The following is a 16,151-nucleotide window of genomic DNA, read 5'->3' as shown; positions in this document are numbered from 1 at the left end:
TCAATCTTCAACTTGTCGGTTTTTCAAACCATTCATCACAACTGTCAGACACGGCAGCATCATGGGGTCTTATTACAAAGAATTCTTCAACACTTGTTCAACCTTTGAACGAAGACCTACTTCGACTAGTGGATGGTACCACTATGACCCCGCCTCCATCTGCTTCACGTCACCTCACTACAGTATATAAGCCACGTCTACGGCCCTATGCTGTACATTCTACAAGATTGATGGACTGAACACATCGACTCCAGGTTGAGGGACTGATTACCTCATTCTCCTCCTCTCCTTACGCCTTCCTCTTTGTATTGGACTGATGAAGCCACTGTGTGGCGAAACGTTTCCTGAATAAAGATTCCCATATGCTGCATAAGTGTCTCAATCTTCAACTTGTCGGTTTTTCAAACCATTCATCACAACTGTCAGACACGGCAGCATCATGGGGTCTTATTACAAAGAATTCTTCAACACTTGTTCAACCTTTGAACGAAGACCTACTTCGACTAGTGGATGGTACCACTATGACCCCGCCTCCATCTGCTTCACGTCACCTCACTACAGTATATAAGCCACGTCTACGGCCCTATGCTGTACATTCTACAAGATTGATGGACTGAACACATCGACTCCAGGTTGAGGGACTGATTACCTCATTCTCCTCCTCTCCTTACGCCTTCCTCTTTGTATTGGACTGATGAAGCCACTGTGTGGCGAAACGTTTCCTGAATAAAGATTCCCATATGCTGCATAAGTGTCTCAATCTTCAACTTGTCGGTTTTTCAAACCATTCATCACAACTGTCAGACACGGCAGCATCATGGGGTCTTATTACAAAGAATTCTTCAACACTTGTTCAACCTTTGAACGAAGACCTACTTCGACTAGTGGATGGTACCACTATGACCCCGCCTCCATCTGCTTCACGTCACCTCACTACAGTATATAAGCCACGTCTACGGCCCTATGCTGTACATTCTACAAGATTGATGGACTGAACACATCGACTCCAGGTTGAGGGACTGATTACCTCATTCTCCTCCTCTCCTTACGCCTTCCTCTTTGTATTGGACTGATGAAGCCACTGTGTGGCGAAACGTTTCCTGAATAAAGATTCCCATATGCTGCATAAGTGTCTCAATCTTCAACTTGTCGGTTTTTCAAACCATTCATGAACAATTGTTATTAAAGCCACAAAGGAAGGCACCATATAGTCATGTGTAAAGGTTTATATAATAATAAAGGTGATAATAATGATAATGTTGACAACCCCGACACAACAGTAGCTAATGTAAAGATTGCTGCTAATGTTAATAATGATGGCGTGGCTGAAGTAGCTTTACCTGTGTTACAGGTAAAAATTAATGATAAAGGGCATGGATCTAAAAATGTAACTGCATTACTAGACCAGGGATCACAATGTACTTTCATAAAATGTAAATGCCTTTATGGGATGAAGGTGCAAATGGGGGATCCTACAACTCTAAAATTATCTGGTTCTCTCTCAGATAAAATGGCTCAATTGTACAACACTGTTTATGTAACTGTCAGTTGGGACAACAAGGGAAAATGTATTAAGAACATAAGAATGTAGGAACACTGCAGAAGGCCTACTGGCCCATACGAGGCAGGTCCTTATCAAAACGACATCTACCTAAAGCTACTCAAGAAACAACTCCAGCACCCCCCAACACCAATCAAACCCAGCCCCTCCCGCATCTACAACTCTGTTAGAAAACCAGTACTTACCTATGTCCTTTCTAAATCTAAATTTATCCAACTTAAATCCATTATTCCTGGTTCTTACCTGGTTCGACACCCTCAGTACTTTATTAATGTCTCCCTTGTTTATGCCCGTCATCCACTTATACACTTCAATGATATCTCCCCTCATTCTACGCCTCTCCAGAGAGTGGAGATTTAAGGCTTTAAGTCTATCTTCATACGGGAGGTTCCTTACACAGTAAATTAATGCAGTAATTGTAGATAGGTTCCCAGAGAAAATATCTACAATAGAGCTTAGTAAAGCTACTGAAAGGCTTTCACATAATGTAAATTTGTCACCTTCTGGTGTAAATGATGACTCTGTGGGGCCAGTAAATATTCTGGTAGGTAGTGACTATTATGTCTCCTTTGTAAAAGGTATGGTAAAGAAATGTGGTGTCACTCTTTTAAAAACTGCAGGAGGTCATGTAATGTATGGTAGGATTCCTCGTACTAATAATGAATGACTAGAAGAAGCTATAAATACCATCACTGTGTCTTACACATGAAATAGTGCCACAGTATAATTCTTCCATAGAGGATGGTGTTGAGCCAGTACATAAATTGTGGGAATTAGACAGCATCGGAATTAATGCATATGAAGAGTCCAGATGTTTCCTTTACTCAGGAACAATACCTGAAGGATGTAAAATTTAAATCTGGACAATACTGAACCATCCAGAATTGCCCACTAATTATAGTAAGGCATATGGACAATTAAAGGCTCAGCTCCACGAACTGAGCAAGACACCAGAATTGTTGACTGTCTATAATGATATAATTACTGAACAATTAGATAATAAATTTATAGCTGTACCACCGCCTGAGCAAACTAAAATTTATGTTCATTATTTACCAGATCATGGAGTTAAAAAGGATTCTAAAACTACTCCCCTAAGAACTGTGTTTAATTGTAGTGCTTGGAGTAGCAAAATGTACCTAGTTTAAATGACTGCTTGATGACAGGTCCGTCATTGACAGAAAAATTAGGAGATATCTTGTTAAATTTCAGGGTGAAGAATTATGCCTTTACTGCTGACATAAGTAAAGCTTTCCTAAGAGTGGGTTTACAAGAGGCTGACCGGGATTGTATCCGCTTCTTATGGCCTGAGAATCCTAGTGACCCACTTAACCCTCTGAAAACCTTTCGCTTTAGGAGCGTATTATTTGGTGCTACATCCAGTCCGTTCCTACTTCAAGTGACAAGAAATGCACTCCTTAAATGTACAGGTAGTCCATTAAGTGAAGTAACGAGTAAACAATTTTATGTGGACAATTTCCTGGGTTATGTCTTGCTACTTCTACTTACACTTAGGTCACACTACACATACATGTACAAGCATATATATACGCACCCCTCTGGGTTTTCTTCTATTTTCTTTCTAATTCTTGTTCTTGTTTATTTCCTCTTATCTCCATGGGGAAGTGGAACAGAATTCTTCCTCTGTAAGCCATGCATGTCGTAAGAGGCGACTAAAATGCCGGGAGCAAGGGGCTAGTAACCCCTTCTCCTGTATATATTACTAAATTTAAAAGGAGAAACTTTAGTTTTTTCTTTTGGGCCACCCCACCTCGGTGGGATACGGCTGGTATGTTGAAAGAAGAAGAATTTCCTGGGTGTGATGTCAGCTGAAGAGGAACTGATGAGGACATATGAAGAGGCTAATAAAGTAATGCAAAGTGCAAATATGCCTCTGAGGGAATGGAATAGCAATTCGTCCAAATTAAAGGACAAAATAAAGATTACCCTGGAGATGAAGTACCTAAATGTAGTAATGTACTGGGATTAACTTGGGATACTTAGAGACACTTGTTACTGCTAAAACTTAATATTTACAATATGCCTAATAAATTAACGAAGAGAGTCTTGCTTCCTGAAGTTCCCAAATGTTTTGATCCACTAGGCTTAGTGTCACTCCTTACTATAAGAGGGAAATTGTTAATACATGAAGCATGGAAGCTTAAGTGCGCTTGGGATGAAACTCTACCTGAGGAATTCATTAACAGGTGGGAAGAATTAATTGGTGATTTTGTAAAAATTCCAATGTTGGAGTTCCCATGCCAGGTGGCCAGTTCAGATGGGAAAAATATACTCCACATTTTTCTGTGATGCTTCGAAATTGGCGTATGGAGCGGTTGGTTACCTTCAGTGTAATAGCGCTATTTCTCTTGTTATGTCTAAGGCTAAAGTGTCTCCAATTAAATCATGTACTTTACCTCAGTTGGAATTAACAGCCATTTATGTAGGTGTCAAATTAGCTAATCATATAAGAAATAAGTTGCAGGAGATAAATATTAGCAACACCGTAATTTGGTCTGATAATGAGGTATCCTTACAATGGATTCGTAATGGGAACAATAAGATTGTGTACGTACAAAACAGAGTCTCTGAAATTAATCAAATGCAAGAGAAATATAATACAGTGGACCCCCGCATAGCGAACTTAATCCGTGCAAGAGGGCTGGTCGTTATGCGAAATGTTCGCTATGCGAATTAATTTTCCCCATAAGAAATAATGGAAATAAAATTAATCCGTGCAAGACACCCAAAAGTATGAAAAAAAAATTTTTTTACCACAAAAAAATGTTAATTTTAGTACACACAAACTGAAAAAGGCATGCACAATTACATGACACTTACTTTTATTGAAGATCTGGTGATGATTGATGGGATGGGAGGAGGGGAGAGAGAGTGTTAGTGTTTAGAAGGGGAATCCCCTTCCATTAACACTTGAGGAGGCAAGTCCTTTTCCGGGGTTACTTCCCTTCTTCTTTTAATGCCACTAGGACCAGCTTCAGAGTCACTGGACTTCTTTCTGTCCATAGAGCTCTGTACCTCCCGTTCCTTTACGATTTGTCTAAAATGGGCCATAACATTGTCATTGAAATAGTCACCAGCACGCCTTGCAACAGCTGTGTCAGGGTGATTTTCATCCATAAAGGTTTGCAGTTCAACCCACTGTGCACACATTTCCTTAATTTTTGAAGTAGGCACAATGGATTCCACAACTGGCATAGGCTTCTCAGGGTTAGCCCCAAACCCTTCAAAATCTTTCTTAATTTCCATACTAATTCTCACCCTTTTTACCACAGGGTTGGCACTAGAAGCTTTCTTGGGGCCCATGGTCACTTATTTTCAACAAACAGAACCGAAAACACTGTAATAATACGAAATATTCCGAGTGTATGCTTGAATGTTACCGCGGAGGCTAGCTGGTAAACAATGGGACAGGCGGCACATGTGAGGCTGGCCGAGGCCGCACATTGGACGCGTCTCGGACGAAGTTCGCTGAGCGGGTTTTTGTCTACTATGCGGGGCAAAATTTTAGCGATCAAAGCGTTCGCTATGCGGAATGTTCGCTATGCAAGGCGTTCGCTATGCGGGGGTCCACTGTACAGTGGACCCTTGGTTTTCATTGATTTTAGTTACCACCCATTTTGGTTTTGGCCAGCTTTTTTTCGTCGATTTTTGGCTTTAGTTTCGTCGATTACCTTAGTTTTCGTCTATCATATGGAACATGTCCAGTCCCCAGATCGTAGACAAAGCCACTTCCCGCATGCATTCTCAGCCAGTGTGCATTGTTTCTCGGTCAGTGAACATATCCTGCCATATCATACGAAACTTTTCATAATAATCCATTGCTTGTGCCACTTGTTTATCGTATGTGACTGCTAAATAAGCGACCATGGCCCCAAAGAAAGTTCCTAGTGCCAGTCCTTTGGTAAAGAAAGTGAGGAACACTGGAGAACTGAAAAGAAGAAATCCTAAGAAAATATGATAGTGGCATATGCATTGCTGAACTCAGCAGGATGTACAGGAAGTCGCCATCAACAATCAGCTCCATTGTGGCAAAGAGAAAAGAAATCATGGAAGCTGATATTGCGAAAGGGGTGAATGCAATAACCAACAAGAGATCCCAAACAACTGAAGAAGTGGAGAAATTGTTGTTGGTGTGGATCAGAGAGAAAGAGTTAGCAGGAGATAGTGTTGTGCAGTCCATTATTTGTGAAAAGGCAAGGCAGTTGCATGAGGATCTCAAAGAAACTGCCTGAAACAAGTAGTGATGAAAGTGACTACAAGGCCAGCAAATGCTGGTTCGAAAATTTCAAGAAGCGAAGTGGCATACACAGTGTTGTAAGGCACGGTGAGGGTGCCAGTTCAGACAAACAAGTGGCTAAAAAATTCGTTGGGGAATTCAAATGTTATGTAGAGTCTGAAAAATCCCAACCCCAACAAGTGTTCAGTTGTGACAAAACAGACCTCGTTTGGAAGAAAATGCCAAAGAGGACCTACATCATGCAGGAGGACAAGGCACTGCCAGGACACAAGCCTATGAAAGACGGGCTAACTCTTTTGTTCTATGGTAATGCTAGTGGGGATTTCAAAGTGAAGCCTTTACTAGTGTATCTCACTGAAAATCCCAGTGTGTTTAAGAAAAACAGTGTTGTTAAGAATAAATTGTGTGTGATGTGGAAGGTAAACAGTAGGGTATGGGTCACAAGGGAAATTTTCCTGAAATAGTTTAATGAAGTGTTTGGCCCCAGTGTGAAAAAATACCTCCTGGATAAGAAATTGTCACTCCAGTGCCTCATGTTAAAAGACAATGCTCCTGCTCATCCTCCAAACTTGGAAGACCAATTGTCTAAGGAATTCAGTTTTGTAACAGTGAAGTTTTTGCCTCCTAACACTACTACTCTCCTCCAGCCCATGTACCAGCAGATCACTGCAAACTTCAAAAACTGTACACCAAAGCAATGTTTCAAAGGTGCTTTGACATAATCTCGGACTCTGAATTGACCCTAAGAGAGTTCTGGAAGAATCACTTCAATATCTTCCACTGCATAGGCCTTATAGATAAGGCTTGGCAGATAGTGACTTCCAGGACGATGAACTCTACTTGGTTTGAGGCTAACCCTGTCGACCCTACACCTGTTGTGCAATCAATTGTGGGATTGGGGAATCCCATGGGGTTGGATGCGAGTTTGGAGGATGTGGAAAAGTTGGAGGAGGACCACAATGAAGAGCTAACCACTGATGAGCTGCAAGAGCTTCATCTGCAACAGCAACAGACCACAGCTGAGGAAATTGCTTCAGAGGAGGAGGAAGGGAGATGGAAGAAGGTGCCATCTTCAAACATTAAAGAGATTTGTGCAATGTGGACTAAAGTGCATTCATTTGTGGAGCAACATCACCCTGAGAAAGATGTTGCAATCGATGCTGGTGACTTTTACAATGACTATGCCACGTCCCATTTTAGGCAAATCTTAAAGAGATGCCAGAAACAGACCTATCTGGACAGATATTTTGTGCGACAGGAGTCCAGTGACTCTCAAGCTGGTCCTAGTGACAGTAAAAAACAAAGTAACCCCAGATAAGGACTTGGTACCTAGAGTCCTTATGGAGGGGGATTCCCCTTCCAAACAATAACCTATCTTCCCTCTCCCTTCCTCCCTGTCTATCTTTCAGCAACAACAGCCTTCAAAAAAGGGAAGTGTTGTGTTTAATGTTCATTCTTTTGTGCATGTAAATGTATTTTTATTTTCAACAAACCAGCAGTATCCCACCAAGGCAGGGTGGCCCAAAAAGAAAAGCGAAAGTTTTTTTTAAATTTAGTAATTTATACAGGAGAAGGGGTTACTAGCCCCTTGCTCCTGGCATTTTAGTCGCCTCTTACAACATGTGAAAATTTGTCTGGACTGCCTCCATGTGAGTCGCCTACCCTGGCAAGCTCTGTTGACACCGAGCTCTGCGGTCGGTACCTCAGCCTCACAAGTGGCTTATAGGACAGATTTTCATAAATGACTGATGTTGCAAGAAACCTCGCCTGCATGCACGTAAAAAGGACTAACTTACTTGGTGTTAGTAAATCTATTCTGGTCTTCAACCTCCCTAAGCTTAGCCCCATGGACTTCCCCTCACAACCACGTGCAACTGGGAGCCGTAATTCCTGCAATATTCAATCGTTATTAGTGTCCTGCCTGCACCTCAGAAATTCCTGTTTCCAAGGGTGTGAATCCCCTAGACTAACTTGCAGAAATGGACACTAGCTGCTAGGGTAACAAGAGACACCGGTATGTACTGGTCATAAACTGCCAGCTGCACAAAAGCCACAGCACGACTCACTCGCAATTTTCCCCAGACACTGGCCAGGATCCTAAGAAAAATGGGAGGTCTTGTCTTACTGTATGGGCCTGATGGAGGAGGACATCTATGGTACGTCGAGATGCCTCCACCAGATTTCCCCAGGTCTAGTATGTGAAGACACGTGGGGCGCCGCCTGCTGATCACGGCATTTGTTGCTACGATGATGTCTAGTCTTAGAAGGAAGCTCTGGCGTCTTCGAGACCCGCGCCTCGTCATTCAAACTTGGGCTGCCAGTTCTCCCTAGCTAACATAACCTAGTGTTTGTCTATATTACCGGCCTATTTACTACCTACGTTAAGGTTTTAGGTCTACATTATTATCTACAGTTGCCTCAATAATCCTAATATTAGTGTAATAACAGTATAAACGACCTACTTCTCCCCTGAAGGGTAAATCTATCAATTAAGAAGTACCTTCCAACCACCTTCGCCAACCTGGGTGAGCGTGTGTATGTTTTGGGTGGGTGTAAGGGCCCTCAAACGGTGTGTGTTTCCCCCGTTGGGACTTCTAGGACCGAATAAGTTCCAACACAACACACATGGCTTACGGAGGAAGAATTCTGTTCCACTTCCCCATGGAGATAAGAGGAAATAACCAAGAATTATAAGGAAAATAGAAGAAAACCCAGAGGGGTGTGTATATATATAATATGCTTGTACATGTATGTGTAGTGTGACCTAAGTGTTAGTAGAAGTAGCAAGACGTACCTGTAATCTTGCATGTTTATGAGACAGACAAAAGACACCAGCAATCCTACCATCACGTAAAACAATTACAGGATTTCACAAGTAAATGTATATTTAAGGTAAAAAAAAATTCTTTTTGTTGATACTTCTGAGTGTCTGGAATGGATTAATTCCATTTACATTATTTCTTATGGGGAAAATGGTTTTGGTTTTGGCTGATTTTGATTTTGGCCGAGGGCTCTGGAACGGATTAAACACAAAAACCAAGGGTCCACTGTAGTTTGGGTCAGCATATGTTAACATTTAATTATATACCTGGTGACGAAAATCCAGCTGATTTCTTGTCCCGAGGTTTACCTTTTCCTAAATTTGTAAATGTTGTATCATGGTTTAAAGTACCGAGCTGGTTGGTAAATAAAGTTAATTGGCTTGTACAAAAGACGAATATTGCTCCTGTTGAAATTACTGTGACCGCTCCAATAGTTTGACCCTCCTTAGCCAGCGATATAAATAGGTATTCTTCCTTGCCCAAACTAATCAATCTAACAAAGTTGGTGTTTAAATTTCTAAACAAAATTAATATCTCATATAATTTTCAACATCTTCTGGAATACTGGCTACAGAGGGTACAGGAAGAAATCTATGGAAATGAGATTAAATTAATGATGGAAGAAAAAATTGTGAAGGGGTTCCATAATAGAGAAATTGGGGCTGTATTTAAAGGATGATGTAATCAGGTGCAGAGGTAGGTTACAAAATGCTGAATTGGGTGAATATGCTAAACACCCTATCTTATTGCCCAAAACTCATCATCTGACAATTTTGATTGTTTTAAATGCCCATAAAAATGTAATGCATGGTGGGGCACAAGTTACCTTAAATTGTATTAGGGAAACTTTCTGGATTCCACAAGGATGGCAAAGTGTAAAAGGGGTTATTAAATCTTGTGTAATATTTGTAATATGTGGATGCCAGATCCTGTATGTACCCAGGTCCTCCACCATTGCCAAAGGAGCGTGTACAAATGATAAAACCACTTAATGTAACAGGTGTGGACTATAGTGGTCCAATCATTTTAACAGGTACTTCAGATGGTGTTCCCCTGAAAGTGTATGTATGCTTGTTCACTTGTACTGCTACTAGGGCAGTTCATTTAGAAGCGGCTCAGGATTTGTTTGCAGAGCAGTTCATACAACTGTTTCGAAAGTTTGTAGCTAGGAAATTGTTGGAACTTATTCAGTCCTAAAGTTCCACAGGGTAAATAAGCCATACAAAGCCCCTTATTCCAGATAGACCGTCTGAGTTTTGCAGGCCTCACATCTACCCAAAACACATACATACACCTGGGTTGGCCAAAGTGGTTGGAAGGTACATCTTAATTGATAGATTTACCTTTCAAGGAAGGTGTAGGTGGTTTATACTGTTAGTAAACTAGTGTTAGGATTATTGAGGGAACTGTAGATATTAATAATGTAGACCTAAGACCTTAATATAGGTAGGAATAGGCCTTTAATATAGGCAAACACTAGGCTATATTAGATAGAGAGAACTGACAGCCTCAAGTCTGAATGGCAAGGCACAGATCTTTGAGACGCCAATGCCTTCTTCTAAGATCAGACACCATCAGAATAACAAGTGCTGTGAACAGCAGGGCAGTGCCCCCACGCATCTACACATACTAGACCTGGGGAAATCTGTAGATGCCCTCTTCCATCAGGCCCATTACAGTAAGACAAGACCTCCCTTTCTTTCTCAGTATTCCAGCCAGTTTCCAGGGGAAATTGCGAGTTGAACTGTGGGTCTTTGTGCAGTCGGACGCCCGAAGACCGGTACGTTCCAGTGTCCCCTCTTTTGATAAAGCTTGGAAGCTAGTGTCGCTTCCTGCTTAGTTATACTAGCGGATACACACCCCCTTGGAATCAAGAATTTCTGAGGTTCAGGCAGGTCACTAATACCGACTGAATATTGCAGGAATTAAGTACCCGACTGCATGTGATGACTTGTAGGGGAGTGTCCAGAGGGGCAGAGGCTTAGGGAGGTTGAAGCCTGGGTGATATATCCTCCAATACCATGTTAGTTAGTCCTCTACTTGTGCATGAAGGTTGGAATTATTGCAGCATCAGTTATTTATGGAAATGTGTCACATAAGCCACTTGTGAGGCAAGGGCACCAACCTCAGAGCTCAGTGTTAACAGAGCTTGCTAGGGTCGACAATTCACATGGAGGCAGTCCAGATAAATTTCCATGGAGATCCTGTACGAGATTGATGATTTTAGATAATGCCACCAATTTTGTAGAACGTACTCAAAATTTGATGGAATTAAATAAGAGTAATGATGTACAATCTCTGTTAACCCAGTGAGGGCGTGCCTGGAAATTTATTACTCCCAGAGCCCCTTGGCAGGGGCAGCTGTACGAAAGATTGATAGACACAATGAAAAGGTGTCTCCGTAAAGTACTACACAGGTAGGGAATTAATTTGGAGGAATTCCATGCAATGTTGGTGGAAGCGGAGAATCAGATAAATAATCGCCCTCTCTCATACATGAGTGATACACCTGACACGAATGTATTAACACCTCACTTAATACGTGGACAGAAATTGGAAGCTGCCCCCGTCTACAGAGATAAACCTGAAGAAAGCAATGAAGATTACAATGATGCAGTGGTGTTGGGTGATAATTTCAAGATGTTACATAAAGTAATTAGTCATTGGTCTACTGTGTGGCATAAAGAGTATCTTCTAACACTATGTGAACACTTTTATGGTGCATCAGAGGTAGTAAATTGAAAGAACATTCAACCAGGAGTAAGTGTGTTAACTGATACTGTACAACACCGAACATTGTGGCCTCTGGGCAAGATTGACATTGTACCCAGATGCACAAGGTGTTGTCAGGAATGTCAAAGTGTTGTGTCATGGTCAGGAAAGTTTATGTACGATTAAAAAATTGATTCCTTTGGAATTAAATGGTATTCAATGAAATGTAAATGAAAGTTCAAGGAAAAGTGACACGAGTGATATTGAAGATAGTGCTGACCAAGTGATACAAGAAATTGAAATTGTAATAAGGCCTACTAAGAGAACAGCCACTCAAGCTAGAGCTTATTGGAATTGTCTCTTAGAGGAAGGAGCAATTCAAGTCATTTAGTAGTTGTCCAACCAGCGTGTTAATAATAAAAAAAATTAATATAACGAGTTTCATACAGGTAATATTAATTCTCACAGTTGCCTGTTGGTCCTTCAAACCGGATGTAATTAGTTATTTCATTAATTAGTGAATTAATTACTTAATAATTATAAGTGCCATGACAGAGGGACGTGGATGTTGGGTCCACAAATTTACTTAATTGTGTAGTGGATTAAAATTAATTTTGTTAAGCCAAGTTTGGCTACGATTTATATTAATGTGTATTTGTGAAATTTGTTATAATTTCCTTAAATGTGTAATTGCTAAGCTCAAGTGTGGCTAGGATTTATTTAAGGGTAAGTTGTAATATTTACCTTTATATAGTGTATAATTAATCAGTGTTTATTAAGTTGAATTTAATATGTTGAACCAAGGGTGAAGCTGAGGAAATTAATGGAGCTGACAAGCCCATGGATTTTAGAGCAAAGATGGCACAAAGATAGAGCAAAGATAGGCGAGTACACACACATGTATATTAAACTAAAGAACTATATACAATACATGAGAGTACATGAGACAGATAGGCTATGCGGTCCACATTAAAGCTATTGAGGAATTACCAATGGAGGACATTTTTGCTATAGCCTAAACAAAAATCCTCATTTGTTTCTATTTTCTTTCACTCATAACTACTCTCTCTCATCCTATCGAATCCAGACTGTAGTAACTGGTATATACAAGTACTACTCTATATCCAAAGTTACTGAACCCATTCTAGCATCTTAGAATGGCTCTGATAATTTCCAAAACATAGACTGGTGCAGCTGCAGATGAATAGCAAGCAGTGTGTGTTGGCTAATTCCAAAGTGTAAATGGCACATTATAAGACTCTTCACTGCTAGAAGAAAAGTCTAAGGGCTCTAACTGCCTGGCAGACTTGGAGGAAAGAAATTAGGGGCATAGATGGAGCCCCTGGGAGATGCAGACAAGATTACCAATTTTGGTGGCAACTTTCAAGAGGGTTTGTTATAGCCACACCGGCAATCCGAAGAATGGGAGCCGGGTTTGGAGAGTATTTGCCACTCAGTTTCTGTACTTTTTTCCAGACTGCACACCTGACCAGCCGGGGTGCGGCTCATACATTGGATTGCATGCAGCCGGCAGTAACAGCCTGGTTGATCAGGCTCTGATCCACCATGAGGCCAGGTCACAGACTGGGCTGTGGGGGCATTGACCCCTGGAACTTTCTCCAGGTATAGAGGAAGCCGAAGTGACAGTAGAAACATAATCCCACCAAGTGTTTAGCTTCACGGATGACACGACAGGCAACCGCTCTCATCCACTTAAGATAAAGGAGTCGCTCCGTGGTCCTATTGTAACGATATCTACCCCACACAGCGAGTTTCAAATGTACTGCACGAGCAGGAGACCACCAAGGAATGCACTTCTGAGAGTGTAGATGAATGGTTCAGAGAACCGACATGTTGATAAATTAGACACATGTGCAACTCTTGGGTATCTTTATTGAGGAAACGTTTCGCCACACAGTGGCTTCATCATAGAATATTCAAGACTGATGGACTGAACACATCAACTCAAGGTTGAGGGGCTGATTACCTCATTCTCCTCCTGTTCAAGATTCTCCTTTGTATGGACTGATGAAGCCACTACGTGGAGAAACGTTTCCTCAATAAAGATACCCAGAGTTGCACATGTGTCTAATTTATCAACTTCTGAGAGTACCTGCTAGAGGTTTGGGGTATAGAATGAAGCTGCAGTCAAAACCGAAGTAGTAATTAGGTGTAACAGCTCATTAATAGAAGACAAAGAAGGATTCTCACTAGAAGTAGTGACGTGAGTCCAGGTCCCAGTGTACTGTCATACTGCAAGCACGAGCTTAGAGGTGGAGAATATGAATAGGAAGGAGGATTGGAAAATGATCACTGTCAATTTAAGTCTGGGAGGACAGACCAGATAAAGTCTAGTGCAGCTGATGAAGAGCAAACAAGAGACTAATGTGACAGACTGAATAAGAGTCAAAATGGGTGGGAGCACCCACATTTAAAACCTGGAGGGGGAGAGAAGTATGAAGAACCTTTAACTGAATGCCGCAAGTCACAGTGAGATCTCCCCCCCCCCCTCCCTCGTCCTGAGGGAATGGCGAGTTTAGTTTAAGTAATTTGGTGTTTTAGTACTAGAAAATTTAAACCCATGAGCAGTGGTCTAATTGTAAACACTGTTTACTGCATGCTGGAGAGAAACTGTAATGAGACAGTCAGCACCTTCACAAGGTGAACATCAAAATGGTATACAATACCGACAGGTTGTTAGGTAAGACACACATGCAACAGTTAGACAACTTTATTCCGAAACGTTTCGCCTACACAGTAGGCTTCTTCAGTCGAATACAGAAAGTAGGCAGGAACAGTAGAGATGTGAAGACGATGTAATCAGGGTGATGGACTGATTACATCGTCTTCACATCTCTACTGTTCCTGCCTACTTTCTGTATTCGACTGAAGAAGCCTACTGTGTAGGCGAAACGTTTCGGAATAAAGTTGTCTAACTGTTGCATATGTGTCTTACCTAACAACCTTCACAAGGTATAGTAGTCATCAACAGTGATCACCAAAAAGTAGATGGAAGAATAGATGCCAGATCTTTATAATGAGGAGAAAAAGTGTGGTGCTCAGGACATCACTGGGGGATACCTTTAGCTTGGGCAAAGTCCGGGGAAAGCATATTACTAACCCGAACACGGAAATGTCTCTCAGTTAAGAAATTCTTAAGGAAAAATGGTAGATTGCCTCTGAGGCCTAAGGAGTGAACACGAGTCAAGATGTTACATCTCAAGCTGTGCCATGTCTTCCCAAGATCAAAAAAGATGGCGAGAACCAGGTGGTTATTGGCAGAGGCATTACGTACATCGGTATCTAAACAGTAAGGGGTCAATAATATCTGGATTGAGTTCCGGGGGTCAACGCCCCCGCGGCCCGGTCTGTGACCAGGCCTCCTTAGGTCAGTGTCCCAGGATGCGACCCACACCAGTCGACTAACACCCAGGTACCCATTTTGCTGATGGGGAACATAGACAACAGGTGGAAAATAGAACGGCCCTTACGAAAACCATATTGACCAGTGGAGACTATTCTCTTTCTAAATACCATGCCAAACTTCTATGTACCAGACTTTCCATCACCCTGCAAACCGCACTGGTAAGAGCAATGGGACGATAGTGGGAGGCATGTGCCAAAGTACCTGGTTTACGAGAAGGTAGTACAATGCCAGTTTCCACAGCTGGGGCAGAACTCCTCACGACCAAATAATGTTAGAGAGACTAAGAAGACCGCAAGGGCTGACGGATGTAAATGCTGGAACAGAGATATATATGCCATCCGGCCCAACTACTGATGATTGATACATTTTAAGACTTCTTCACTAGAAGAAAAGTCTAAAGGCTCAACTCTGGCAGACTTGAAGGAAAAACGAGGAGCAGAGATGGAGCCCCTGGGAGATACGGACAAGATGATTACCAATTTCGGTGGTAACTTCAAGAAGGTTAGCTATACACACACTGGCAACCCAAAGGACTGGAGCTGGGTCGAAGGCATATTTGCCACTCAGTTCCCATACTTTTTTCCAGACTGCACTCTGAGGAAGCCAAAGTGACTGCAAAAACAATCCCGCTAACAAGCGTTTAACTTCACAGATGACACGGCGGGAGGCTTCTCTCATCAGCTTAAAATCAAGGCGGCACTGTGATCCTATTGTACAGATATCTGCCCCATGCAGCGCATTTCAAGTGTAATGCATGAGCATAGGCAGGAGACCAACAAGGCACGCACCTCGGAGAATGCCTGCCCGAGGTTTTGTGTATAGAATGTGAAGCTGTGGTTAAAACTGAGGTCGAGAAGAGATGTAACAACTCATTAATGGAGGGCAAATATGGATCCTCACTAAAAGCAGTTTGACACCAGTAAAGCTCCCAGTTAGCTTTGTCAAATTGCCTGCGTGGGCTGCGAGGAGATGGTGAGTACAAACGAGAAGGACAATTGGAAAAAATGATCGCTGTCATCCTAGTCCGGGAGGACAGACCAGGTAAAGTCTAGCACAGTTGAGGAAGAGCAAACCAAGAGATCGAATGCAATAGAAATTGAGTATGAGGATCAAAATGTGAGAGAGAAACAGTATTTAAACATGGAGGGGGAGGGGAGAAGTGAGAAAAGCCTGCAACTGAATGCCTCGAGGGTCACAGTGAGTAAGCGTCATATTGCAGGCGACGAATGGCAAGTATTAAACTTTACTGTGCAAAAGGAGGAGGCGGGGGCCAATTCCTTGGATCAAGAGCCCTTTACCAGCATCAAATTAGGTGCTAAACCCCAATACACCAGCGTCAAGCTTCCCCCACCTTGAAGCAACAAATCTCTA

The sequence above is a fragment of the Cherax quadricarinatus genome, chromosome 94 (genome assembly GCF_038502225.1).
Source record: "Cherax quadricarinatus isolate ZL_2023a chromosome 94, ASM3850222v1, whole genome shotgun sequence".
Lineage (NCBI taxonomy): Eukaryota > Metazoa > Arthropoda > Malacostraca > Decapoda > Parastacidae > Cherax > Cherax quadricarinatus.
The sequence above is the reverse complement of the archived record's forward strand: the minus strand, read 5'-3'. Positions refer to the sequence as shown.